Genomic DNA, 12,970 nt, shown 5'->3' with positions numbered 1-12,970 from the left:
TTGAAAGCATCACTTGTAAACTATTCCCATTAAAGGCTGTAATGTAGAGTCAGGCATTTGTAATAAAGCTGGGGGGATGAAAGGTCTAGGTAATGTTTCCACAGCTTAAAAACATAGTGTCATGCATACGGACAAAAGATTTATGCTTGAAGCACTATTCTTGTAAAAATAAATACATAAAATATCACTCAGAAAATCAAAGGTCCCGGAAAACATCTAGTACTTATTATTTTTGTTGTATAACAGCCTTTTCAAAGAGGCAAACATTTTCCTAGCTTGTATCATTAAATCTGTCGAAGTTGCCTGCATGAAAACTCTGCATAACAGCACCTCATACAGTTTGCTCTAGATATGTCATTAGTAATCACTGAATTCCCTTGCAGGCTCAGTACCCATTTACCACCACTTTTTTTACTGACCACCATAATGGTTAACACCCAGTTAAGGCCTGTATATATGTGGAAGGGTGCCAGAGCCCATTCTCTTCAATTTTCCTAACTGTAGCATCCGATGATGTAGTCTTCATCATCATGCAGATGGTGTGCAACATAGGGGTACTTGGGTTCGTCTTCTTAGCAGGTACAAACAGGGTAACCTTTATGTGGAGCCCGGGCTGAGAGATATTCAGCGTCTCAAGATTGGGTAGTTATGAGTGGGAGGTTTGAGATGCTGCCCTTTTGGCAAAGCTTTCTGGGGCCTGAAGTAAAGTAGTGAGATAACTGTGATCAGCAGATGGCACAGACAGAAAGCAGTGTGGAATCCTTCTGTCTGACATCTCACAGTCTAGTGAAAATGTCCCCGGGTCAGGCCTTTGAGCAGTGGAGTTTTAGTCACTTTTGTTATGTATGCCTGACTTAGTGAAATTTCTCAAACGTTAAAGAAATGTTGCATAGTGTAAGATCTGAGGGAGGTGTCTGACAGATATAAAAATTTAAGCAAGCAGAAAAAAGAAATTGTGTATATTAAGAAAATCCCAACATATCAGAGAACCCTGTTAGTATAACTCACTCCATTATAAGACATCACAAAATTTGTACTAGAATGGTTCAATTTCTATGAAAAATTTGAAACTTGATATATAATATGTATATATCATTTTATATGTATTGTATATCATCCAATAACATAAAGTAAAACACTCCAGGTCATAATTTTTTTCACCCATGTAAGAACAAAAGCCATAAAGCCATGTTGCGGACAATGTGAAATCATATTGAAATCTGCAATTTGGTGCCAAAATTAAGCAGATTAGTATCCAATTACAGAAGGATGAAAAAGTAATCTTTGAGCAGTTCGGCTGACAGAAAATTAATGGGGTTTCTGTAGTGCAGTCATGTGGTCGGCTTCCAACTTCCATTTACTCTACCCCAAGATTTGGCTGTGATCATAATTCTTAAATCTATGCCAGTCAATTCCTGTTAAAAGAAGCAACAAGTTACATGGCTCCTCTTGAACTAAGGAGTTCATCGAACTAAGCTACTCACAAGTTTTCAGCCAGCAAGTTCTAAATGGAACACATAGCATTGACCTATTATACATGTATTGTTGTGCACTATACTAAGCACTGATTATGTATAAGACTTATGACACGGAGGTATTTTGTAGGACATGTATATATTAGGCTAAGGAAAGCCACTTTCCTGATCAGATAAGACTGCAGCCCCTTAGGAATTTCTTATTACTTGAACAGAGTTAGGATAGAGTGCTTTATTTTGCATTTGATTTATGTGAAGAGATGTGATTGTTAACTCTTTTTCATCAAAGTGTAAGCCTACATAGTGATAGATAGAACAATTTGTCGGAAATGCATGAGAAATCCCACAACCTAATTCATGTCTATTTAGGAGTCTTTTGTTGTCGTGTAATTTAGATACATCAAATATATTTTGCAAGGTCAGCTTTATAATGACATGTACCATTCTGTGACAAAGATGCCACACAAACAATTTTTAAATTAATGCTAGGAACAATATTCTGAAATATATGCCATGTAGTCAACAATCACTAGATTTGTCCACTATTACGTGTCACATCACATCAGAAAAAAAAACAATGGGTTGTAGCACCCAGTGCTTCCAAAACTGTGGGGCCGAAGGGGTAGAAATGGAGATCATGGTAACTGCCCTAGACAGAGGTATATGGGAATGACTTTGAATAACTTAACTTAAGAAAGAAAGCCATTCTAAAGAGAAGTCTAGAAAGACAACAAACAAGAAAGCACTCACACTCATAGTTGATGCTTCTTAACACGTCTTCACTCCCCCCCCAATGCTACCTGGGTCATAGTTCATATTGAGCTGTAAGTGCCACCTTCTATACCCTTTTCCATTAGTAGCGGGAATTACTTTGCCCTAAAATAAGAGCCAGGAAGTGTATTTCCCCGACCCCAGTCTGGCCAATCTGCCGACTTCCATGAGCATAAACGTCCGGTCCAATAAGAGCACTACACAGAGTTCATCAGTCTCCTTTGTGCGAAAGCTTGTAGTGTCACGATGATTGAGCGGTGGGACAGCAGGCAGGATTGCGGCAGCCTGATACGGCAAATGTGCCTCCGTTGGGACGAACAAGCCATTCCCACAGGCTTCATTACCGCGTAATGACACCCTCGGAGGGATAGTTAAGCCCAGATGAGCCAACTGATATTTCACTTCCAATCTAGCATGTGGCTAAAACACAGATGCCTTATCTTTCAAAAGAGACACATTGTTAATGGATGGCCAGATCTGGTTAGCTCCAGATTGGCACCAAAAATTCCGATTACTTTTACTCCTGAAACAAAAAAAGAGAACTTCCGACAACATCCAATTAGAGGTAACGTGATCTGATTTCTAAATCCACTGCACTGTATCAAGTTTGCTCTCCACTATTACCCTACTGTAATGAAATTAGTGAACTACGAGCAGTAAGTGACTTAACAGCATTTTTGAAGAGTGGAAAAAACATCACCTACTGCAGCCCAACAATGAACTCCTCTCAAATTCCGAACACGGACAGCCACCTTTATCAACACTGAGGGGTAATGTTAAGTCCAGCAAATACCCTGGAATAGCCGTAATGCAATTTCACCAGCAGGGACCTTAAAGTGCCCTAATTGATATGTTATTGAGGAGCGCATGATCCCTAGTATGGCCACAGCGGGGAATGGTATTGAATACCCAACAGGTCTCCACTTTCAGTCATCAGAACAATTCTGACATCAATAGTTCTTTTCTAGAAGTCACTTCCTGTCAGGGTGTTAGTAAACGCACGTAGCACCGTGTCATTATTGTGGCAGAGATGCGAGATCAATACACGTGGCAGACAGGTCTTCTTTTATGGGTTTATTCTTCATCGGAACTATTTTCGAACATGGAAAGATGCAGTGTCAGTGAATTCCTAACTGATTTACAATAGCAAAAATATATTCAAAGTTTATGATGCTTATGAATCTATTACAGGATTGTTCCAAAAAAGGAAATGAAACAGGATCATAGTGGAGAGGGAAGTTGTGAGTTGCCCTAAATCAGTACTTCTACTGACATCTTCCTTTGACTTGAATAGAAGAGCAGTTTTTACTTTGATATATATTTCAATCAAGAATGATGATATAATAACATACAGTAGAACCATGACATTGTATGGTTCCAAACATATTTGATGAAAATATCAATGATTTAATTAATTAAAATTTTAATTAGATGACATAATCGTTATTCTCAAACATTGTGAACTATTTGAGAAAGTTTACAGAAAGTTGGGCTTATAAAGCGTAGCATAACTACTAAGTCTTAGAGCTTAAAAATATTTTTCATATTTCATACATCTTTTCCCATATTCACAATCTACAGTTAGCATTTCCCCTTTTAACAAGAATGGTACAGTCCAGCATATTAAGCAAAATTAAATAATGTGTTATGCTTTGGCTGTCAATCAATCAATCTTTACAAAGAGAATGACAGTACATCAAATATACTGAGCTGGCCCATGGGCAGACTTTGTGAATATGGCAACAGAACTATAGATTAGATGATGTACGACATACAGCAATCATAACATGCAATCACTAAGTCTTTTAGAATACTTTCCATCAGTATTTCATCTGGGAAAAGAAGTGCTAAAGGCACTTTTGGGAACAAAGAGGGATGGGTCTAGTTGTTTGAAATGTTCCCTTTTGTTTTAGTTTTGCATCATAATCATAAATACTGTGCTTTCCTTATTTATAAGTATTATGTATCATATTTAATAATGAGATTATTGGTATCATATTTATTAATAATTCAGATTAGCAAGGAAGTGTTTGTTTAACCTTTAGCATCATTTAGCTACCAATTCCCTCTTGGATACAGGGTTCAACAGCAGGGAGAGGGTCTATATGGCTACCTGTGGATGAGCTGAACTTCTGAAAAAATACTTTTCTACCCTCATGATCGAGTGAAAACAAACAGCTCTGTATCCCTACATGCATTGCAAATACTTTGTAGGATAAAGGTCAGTCAGGGATAAGAGAAACTTTAGGAGGAGGGGGGGGCAATTTGTGGGAAAACTAAGAATCAGCGAGGGCTCCAATATGCCCTTTAAAGTTAGATAGCCATTTTTCTGGCTGTATTTCAAATTGAGCTTCCTTGGAGATTGGACTTTTATCCCATTTTTAAAACCTATTTTCAGCTGAACTCACCAATAAATCCAGTGCAATTGCAAAAGAATTAGCCCCAAATATTGGAAAAACAACATTTTTTACGTCTCACTTTAAAAGATTGATGGAGATGGTAGTTAAAATGATTGTAAATTGTTGCCACTTTCATAATTACGTCGGGTGAACATCTATTGCTGATTCAGAGTGGTGAATATCCCACTCAGACACACTCCTACCCTCTCCGGCAGACAGCACTCCTGCTGATCGAATAAGCTAGCAATCTATATCTTACCCATAATTTCAGTTATGGAAATGATATCCATCTGGGCACTGCCAATGTGGGAAATGCCTATGCATTAGCATTATTGGAATATTGGTGGGTCTTGAATGAAAATTACTTCAGCCCAAGGCGCCTCGCGAAATTGGCATGCATGACCTCACCCGTGGTATTGCCGCACTGTAGGCAACATACGACACAGATGCCAATTAGGGGACTTGAGCCCACCGCAGCCCCAACCAAGGTAAAACTTGATGGCATCAACTTAATCTACCCAAGTTTGCGCTGCGGCATTCATGGATTGCGACATCTTGCAATTGCAGCCAGCCCAAAATTGCTGCAGCGAGTCCTTAAAATTCCTCCTGGCTGGTCAAAGATTACCCAATAAATGGTTGAATGTGCACAGTGGTACAGGCCCCCCATTAGCACACAAATAGTATATATTATACAGAGTGGCGAAAGCAATATTGATTAGAGCTTCCTTGTTAGTTTGCACATCCAACCCAGCCCTGGCTCCGGTAGGCTCTACATAAGCAATATCCTACCAGAAGAGAAAACAATATGCAAGCTTTACTACTCTAAATTCTCTGGGGTAAAATTCCTTGGAATGCAGCCTGATATTTTGAATGGCAGGCACTGAAGCATTGCCATTTAACAGTTTTTTTCCTTTCATTTATACACGCCACGGAATCTGGTACTGGTATGTTTAGCAAAGGCGCCAACTGACACATAAAATTAATGCCAAGTGGGAATTACAGGAGAAAGCCTGTTGAGAATAGAGCAGAAAATAATACAGGCAGTCCTGAATTTTCATTACTGGTGATCTTGACAGGGCTGCTTTGCATGGCTCAAAGTATGCCCAGATCAATACTCATCAAATGTAAACGCAAATGCATGCAACAATGAGGGGGAACAAATACTCCTCCTGAAGGTATATTATCAGAAATTGCCCTGCGTCGCCATCCATTTCTTACCGTGATGTCTTTCCATCTGAATGGTTGTCGTTTAACTACAGAAATTATTCATGCAATAAACCATGGGGGAGGATCAACACTGGATAGGGTGAGTCCACATAGGAGAAGGGGTGGGCAGCTTTGAAACCTTTACTCGCTTGTCAGGTAGGATGGACAACGAGGGTATTTTATGAAGATGGCTAGAATTTTGAGTCTGGCTTAGAGATGTTTTAGATCTTGATGCAAGGAACTCATAATGCTGCGATACATGTAGAAATAGCTTGCCCCTCGGCACAATTTTCCCTGTCACGAAGGAAGTCAAATTAAGATTTAGTGGTTTCCCAACCAATATGCTCCAGCAACAGGCGAGGGCGTCTGGATAAAGCCGTTCGCACTTGTGCCGTGTGACACACCATCGTTGATGCTCTAACGACTCGGGGGGAAATATGTTCCGGGCAGATAAAGCCTTGTCAATTCAGAGCCGGATAAAAGGACAGAATGGGGGTGGATGGTAATGAGTAGGCCGGTATCAGCTATGTGGAATGCCCCAAGAGGAAACCAAGGGCTTCTGTAATCAAGAAAAACATTGAGTGGACCACTCGGTGGGAGGAGCCGTGGACACGCACTTTGCTCCAGCTAGCCAACCATGTGATGACCCTAGATGGTGCAGCAGCAACGAGAAAGGAGTGGTGCATCATTTGTCGCATGTGCTGCACGGTGCAGCTCTACCCCTCCCATCAGGAAAGCTACCCCGAGTCGGTACCGACGACACCTTGTGTGAGAGAGAGACGTTGATAACTCACAAGGTGGCGGTGTAGACCACTTAAGTACCGGAGCATTCATAAGGACAGCCAGGATTGGCCTGGCTAGGCTTTGCAATCCTATCTTGGGCTTAATGACCTATTGACGAGGCAGCAGCAGACTAAATGTGACTGCATTTTGTAAGTACGCATTCTTCTCCGTGGCTTGTTGCTTAGAATCTGGTTGTACCTGTCTAGGGTGCTGAAACTACAGTAGCTGTGGTAAAACCCCAGCATGGGCCTTCTCCAGTTAACCATGTGTGTAGGTAGAGAAAATCCCATGCATGTTAAGCAGGTTGGTCAGGAAAGGTCAGACGGTTCCTATGGCAGGCCATAAATAGGCTGACCCAGCACACTTCTTGCAAAATTAAGCAACAATTTGAGTGTAATACTAAGAGCCTTTGCCCTGCATCCGTTCTGCTGCCTTCCTCCATGCAGCACCTTGCACGATAGAACTACGGAATTTTGCTGATCCAAATGCCTTATCAGTATGTAAGGTGCTGAGAACTTATCTGTTTCAAAACACACCTTCTACGATTTACAGTAAACCTGTAATGACAGACACGCTGCTAAATTTGAGATGAAAGAAACGCCGGGCCCTTCCACCCTCTGTGTGGGGAAAACTGTAGATTTATCATCTTCATCGACTCCCAGCAATAGCTTCCAATATTCAATATGGCATGAGAAATGAGGGCTGCATCTTAAAACAGTGCCTTGGACATGCTTTGTGGGGATGTGGGCACACCGTGCCCCAAACACTGGATAGAGTCAGAGCCTTTCCAAATGACCACTCTTAATAATTCATACATGGGATAATCAGTAATGATACTTGGATAAGTCAGGTGTTGTGATGGATGGTCCTGAGCTGGTGACAAATGCGTTTGTGATGCAGGTTAGGGAACAAATGAGACTGTTTTGTAAGCAATTGAAATGCGAGATGCCGTCAACACCGTACACCAGGCTGCTTGATGGCAAGGCTGGAAAATGGCCTGGGCATGAGTCTGTGTACATATGTCTTGCCTGGCTTGTAGATGGGTGGACGTGGAGAATGTGACAGTCCGGATTACAAGACGTCACTAAGGGGGGGGGGCACTATGGCAGCAGAGTCAAGTATGTGCAAACAAACCCACACCTGATAGCTGCATTTCCTGCCTCTGCTGCAAAAATGGGGAGATTACTGAGAAGGCTTTTAGCTTTAGTAAAAATCCACAGGGCAAACACCCACCTTGCACTTGTATGCATGCTTTGTCAATGACATTTTATAGACCAGACCCTTTCGTTACAAAAGGCTTGTTTTATTGAGTCATTCAACAAAGAGCTGCATTGGCTTAAATGTCAAGATTGGTAAATTGTACAGGAAGATCCCCTAAATTCTGGCTGCCCCTTTGGCATGCAATCACACACCGCTGCAGGCGCTTTTGTTGTGTAATTACGGCCCCTTCGTGATGGATTCCTTGTGCCACTCCACATTTTCACTGGAGACAGCCATTGCTCAAATCAATCGGCCAGGCCACACAGTCGCTCGCGATTTACGTTCCTTTGAAGATGACGGATTCTCCACAGCTGTCCATCCCCTCCTATCCACAACAACGTAATGCTGCCACATCCGCAGATTTACAATTCCAGGGTTCAGAGAAGTCCCCACGGGAGACATGAACAGCAACAAGCGCTAAATGAGACCGAACCGAATGATCAGCACAGGGATGAAATCCACCCCTTTATGCAGGTGCCATCGGGCAAACTGGGGAGATTTGTTGTGTTGTTACTAGATGGGTCAGGCCCCAGCTTCCAATAATCACAGTTGTGCTGCACAATCAAAAAGATGTAGATGCGGGTGTACCATTCATGGTGAGACAGGGGCAAAACACACCATAAAGTAATGCCAGGCTTACAGTAAGGCATACCCTTGACATTGCTCTAACAGCAGTAGCAGATAGTGCCTTTAAACTTTAAGCCAAAAAATCTTCAAACAACAGTATCAACAGACATTCTGTCTCTTGTACATTGAGTATTATACGGTAGCAAATCCACATTATAATGACTGATTATTTTGTTTCATGCAGCTGAATCTGTAATTGGTTTTCTTCCCCAAGTAATAAGGTCATTACGTGCACCTCTATCTTGAAGCTGACCCTTGTGGGCGCTGACATATATGACAGAGCACTTACAAGTCAGTTGGCCTATATAGCTTATGCCTTTAACAAAATATCAAGGACAAATATCACAAATCACAAACATATGATTCTTGACATCACAGGAGGGTGGTCCCTACAGAATGGTTCCATTTAATATACAGACCTTAGGCAATTTTTTAACAATTGGTGTGAAGGAAACTCAAACTAATTTCCTGCTCCATCTTCAGATATTAACAAAATTTGCTTCTACATTTGGACCAAGATTCCAATTCTTATTTCTCTGTTTCCATCATTGGTATACAGTTAATTTCAGTGCTAAGAATATTGGGATGATATGATACCCACTTAATCATACTCATCTTTTACCCCTCAATCCCTCAAAAATAAGTAGGGACATCTCCAACCAAGTCTTCACCAAAGAGCTCTGACAAAATCTAAAAAACACGTTAACCTTTTTTTTGGTACATTGAAGTGAAGATAATGAACTAGAAATTGACTTTCATTTATAGCACTAAAGCTAAGAACATGATCCTATGTCATAAAAGTATCAGTTACATAACGAGTGAGTAATAAACAGAACACTATAAAGTTTTTTTTTACTTGTAACTGATACAATTATGACTCAAACAATACTTTACCACAATCTTTAATACCACTGTTAAAGATTGATATTCAAAGAAAACAAGCAGTTTTTCAACTTGGATAAATCTGTAAAAGGGCTAACAGTTAATGGCTTATATTGTGGAGTATACCAAAAGTGATACAAAGACCAAATGCAAATGTAAAAAAAAAATGTAAGGAATATTTGCAAAGCATTGTACTCGTAGGTGACACCTGCTATCGTGAAGATAGACTTGGCCAGGGTATATCTCATGTGAGGATTTGGGGCCGAATCAAGTGGTTTTAGCCAAAAGGTCAGGAGAGCATGGTCTACCCTTTCCCCAAGGGCAGTCTTGATGCAGCACACACCACCCTAATCCTTCGGACGAACATTATCGATAGCTGGATTACTGGGAGGGGAGCTTCGATCCTGGAAGATGTCACGGACAACCCAGAAAGGGTGAAAAGGAATCCCTTTTTTCACTTTGGCACAGCCCAACAGGTTATTAAGGTGTTAACAGTGCTGGGGTACTTGTGGAGGAATATAAGGAGGATGGTGGATGGTAACAAGTTAAAGGTTAAAGGTTAAGTAAATTTTAAATTGATGACTCAGCCTATTTTGGCAACAGTGCTGCATTGCCTAAACCTATTTTTCATAAATGACGTCGTAAAGGTCTGGAACAACAATCACCTTAGTTTAAGTAAATCTTGGGAATCATATGAAAAGGTGAACGAAACAAATGTATAAAAATAAAAGTGATTCAAGATTGCTATCTTTCTGTACACTGAAACTCTGGAATACTTTCATTGCTGTTTCCTTTCCTTTCCTTGCTATCTCAACAATGATCATACTGAATTATCATAAAACTTTGTATGACAAAGCTTTCTAAGTGTTGTGGTCTTTTGGGCAGGATAAAACTGTAACAGTTATGATCTTTGTAGTGAATCAAGAAAAAAATGTTACCATTTTGACTTTTGCAGATCAAATCATGGGTACCAAATATGCTATGTATTCAACAGGATGACCTTAAAAAACCTTATATCATAAACAGGCATTTTGATGCAAACACTCATTGCAGAGGGAACCATTTTGCATTTCCTAGCAAATGTCATCCCCATTAATTACTGATCAGAATCATGGAAGCACAATTTCATCCACCCCTGGGAGCTACTGGAAATTCCTGCTATTATTCTCGCCGCCATAACTCAGACAGGATGTACCAGGATTACATTTACTTGTTATCTTCATTTTCAAGGCCATGTAAAATGTGTTTAACTCTAGGGCTTTGCCTACTCAACAAGCAGTGGGTTTAGGTGCACTTCTCCTTGCTTGATGTATCTTGAAGTAAGGGTATTAAGTAAAGGGAACTCTACAGGGATGTATAGAGAGAGGCATTTGTCATTATCTGCATAATTTCCTAAAATTTTCCGTCATTCACACTTCATTGTCGGCTGTGTTTTTCTTTAAGGGTGACAATCATTCATGAACCAAACCAAATAATAAAGGACCTTTTCACTGCTCCTCTGGAATTTGTACATGACGATAGAAGTTCCTGATTGTACGGTATGGTATTTGNGTTTCACATGACATTCAAACATCCTTCCACCATGTTTGCCAAGTTTGTTTTTCTTAGATATCACCAGTGTCCCTCATGAGTTTGTATGTAGCTTCTGACCTTTCTATACAAGAGAACAGTACATACTAAAGGTAATTCAGTGGTTAGCAGGGTCAAACAGTGCAATGTAGCTCTCTTTTATTTGATCAGAGCCTACCTAATTGGATTGTACGCCAGAACTAAGCCCCAGATGGCGACAAGGAGATCTAAATGGAAACCACCATGGCATCTCCCTATCCGTCCGAGTTGGATGTTTTGCATTTCAAGGACGTTCTATGCTCCTACCTTCAAAACAACACAGATATAACACCTGATACATGTTAAGAAACCCAAACAGATTAAGAGTTTAAACAAGAATAAACATTATTTTGAATTTCTGAAAGGGACCTACCTGTTTTGTACGTCAACCAAAACTATCACTGAAATTCAATACTGGAAGCCATACAGTACACTTATGTCTATTGATGAGATGGAACATGTAATATTCAACTGTGTCAGTTGTTGTGCCTGAAACATTTTTTGTCCTTTGACTGGAATCTTCAAGAAGGCCTCTCTCAGAAGAAAGCAATTGAATAGGTTCATCACCATAATTGAAGCACCAGATACTGTTGCCCAGAAAGTTAGGATAATACAATTTTCAATCCGTTGTTCTCTTCAAGACATCTTTAAATCACTGGCACAAACGGATAGAAAGTCAGTATAAATCACCAGAAAGTGGAGGCTGTTGATAGCATATCTACTTCCTACAGGAGCATGATTTGCCATTAATGAACAAGTAATAACTGTGTTACCCATCAGTCCTTGTAATTTTCTCAACCTGTGGTCACAATAAACATGTCGTATAAACATATACATCATCAATATCCTACCCCATCAAGAGAGGGCTGACGTATTAAGGACAGGCTTCTACCGCTCGTGATGCAATTATAATCTTTGTGTATTCTAGTCTTGTGAACCTCACAATAGAGTGACTGAAATATAATTATATATGGTGCAAATTTATGTAAATGTTATCGGAGTGCATAATGATGAACATTATTGTTGGCTGCAGTATCCTATGAAAGGTGTATATTGTTGAAGTCAGAATATTAATACAGTCAAAATAGCCTCAAGCACAACAGATTTACATTTCTTGAGGTACATGTAATTTTAACTGAAACAATTGGTGAAGGGCTTAGGATCAGAGTGCATTAGCTATATAATTTGAAGCTTAATCTCAAGAACTAAGCTTTGAGTTCAACAGAAATTAAACCCAAATGTGGACAAATAGATTAGACTAGACAGAGGACCAGTCTATTCTTGCCATTCTTTACTGCTTTGCTCTTCCTCTTCATTGATTATATACTCTCCACAGTTCTGTTGGCTGAAAAACAATATCATCCATCTTCCACACATTGATGTCAGAACTAATGAAACTGAAATCTTGTCTGCAGAACTTTCCCACACTGTAATAAAGAAACCTAAAAGATTTATTGAAATTTAGAAAGAAAGATTTTTTTTCATGTGATGTACATGTAATGGCGGAAAGTACGACTTTTTACGTCACTCTTTCTCATAACGCAACCATGAGGTGGAACTAAGAGACCATCAGTCCTTTCCACTACACTATTAACTTAACCCTAGGGTAGTCTTGCTGCCGCCAACACCATGCCTCACTAACAATCAACATGTTCATGTGAAAATTCCATTGCAACTTTTCTCTGGGCTCAAACCCCATTTAATGGCCCGTTTTATAGCATTGCCATAAATTTGATGTGAAGTTTATGGCAGTAAAACTGTATGCAGAGCAACGATTAAGTATGCAACATCATACTCTGTATGCTTTCATAACCTTGACATATCAATAAGAATAAGTTTCTCTAATATTTTCATGTATTCTGAAGGTGTTGCTAAATCCCTTACGACCAAGATCTGAAATTTATTTGGCAGCTTGGGGCTTTTCTTTCAACCTAATTTCTCAGAAACATAAACAAATAC

At 39.9% G+C, this 12,970-nt stretch overlaps 2 protein-coding genes across 4 annotated transcripts in view; one reads left to right on the top strand and one right to left on the bottom strand.

The window, feature by feature from the left end:
* Positions 1-12,970, bottom strand: part of LOC109464726 (serine/threonine-protein kinase Chk2-like) — a 145,298-nt gene that overhangs the window by 73,978 nt on the left and 58,350 nt on the right. The gene's annotated exons all lie outside the window — the stretch shown is intronic.
* LOC109464705 (leucine-rich repeat-containing protein 4C-like) overlaps positions 1-12,970 on the top strand; it is a 71,655-nt gene that overhangs the window by 46,076 nt on the left and 12,609 nt on the right. The window contains exon 1 of one of the 3 annotated variants that reach the window (XM_019761770.1): positions 6,208-6,783. The exons of the other annotated variants lie outside the window; for them this stretch is intronic. The gene's annotated coding sequence lies outside the window, so the exon portion shown is untranslated. Of the gene's footprint in view, positions 1-6,207; positions 6,784-12,970 lie in introns of those variants that run through there. 3 annotated transcript variants of the gene reach the window in all.

Source organism: Branchiostoma belcheri, unplaced genomic scaffold (genome assembly GCF_001625305.1).
Source record: "Branchiostoma belcheri isolate BF01 breed outbred unplaced genomic scaffold, Haploidv18h27 scaffold1, whole genome shotgun sequence".
Lineage (NCBI taxonomy): Eukaryota > Metazoa > Chordata > Leptocardii > Amphioxiformes > Branchiostomatidae > Branchiostoma > Branchiostoma belcheri.
The sequence above is the reverse complement of the archived record's forward strand: the minus strand, read 5'-3'. Positions and strand labels throughout refer to the sequence as shown.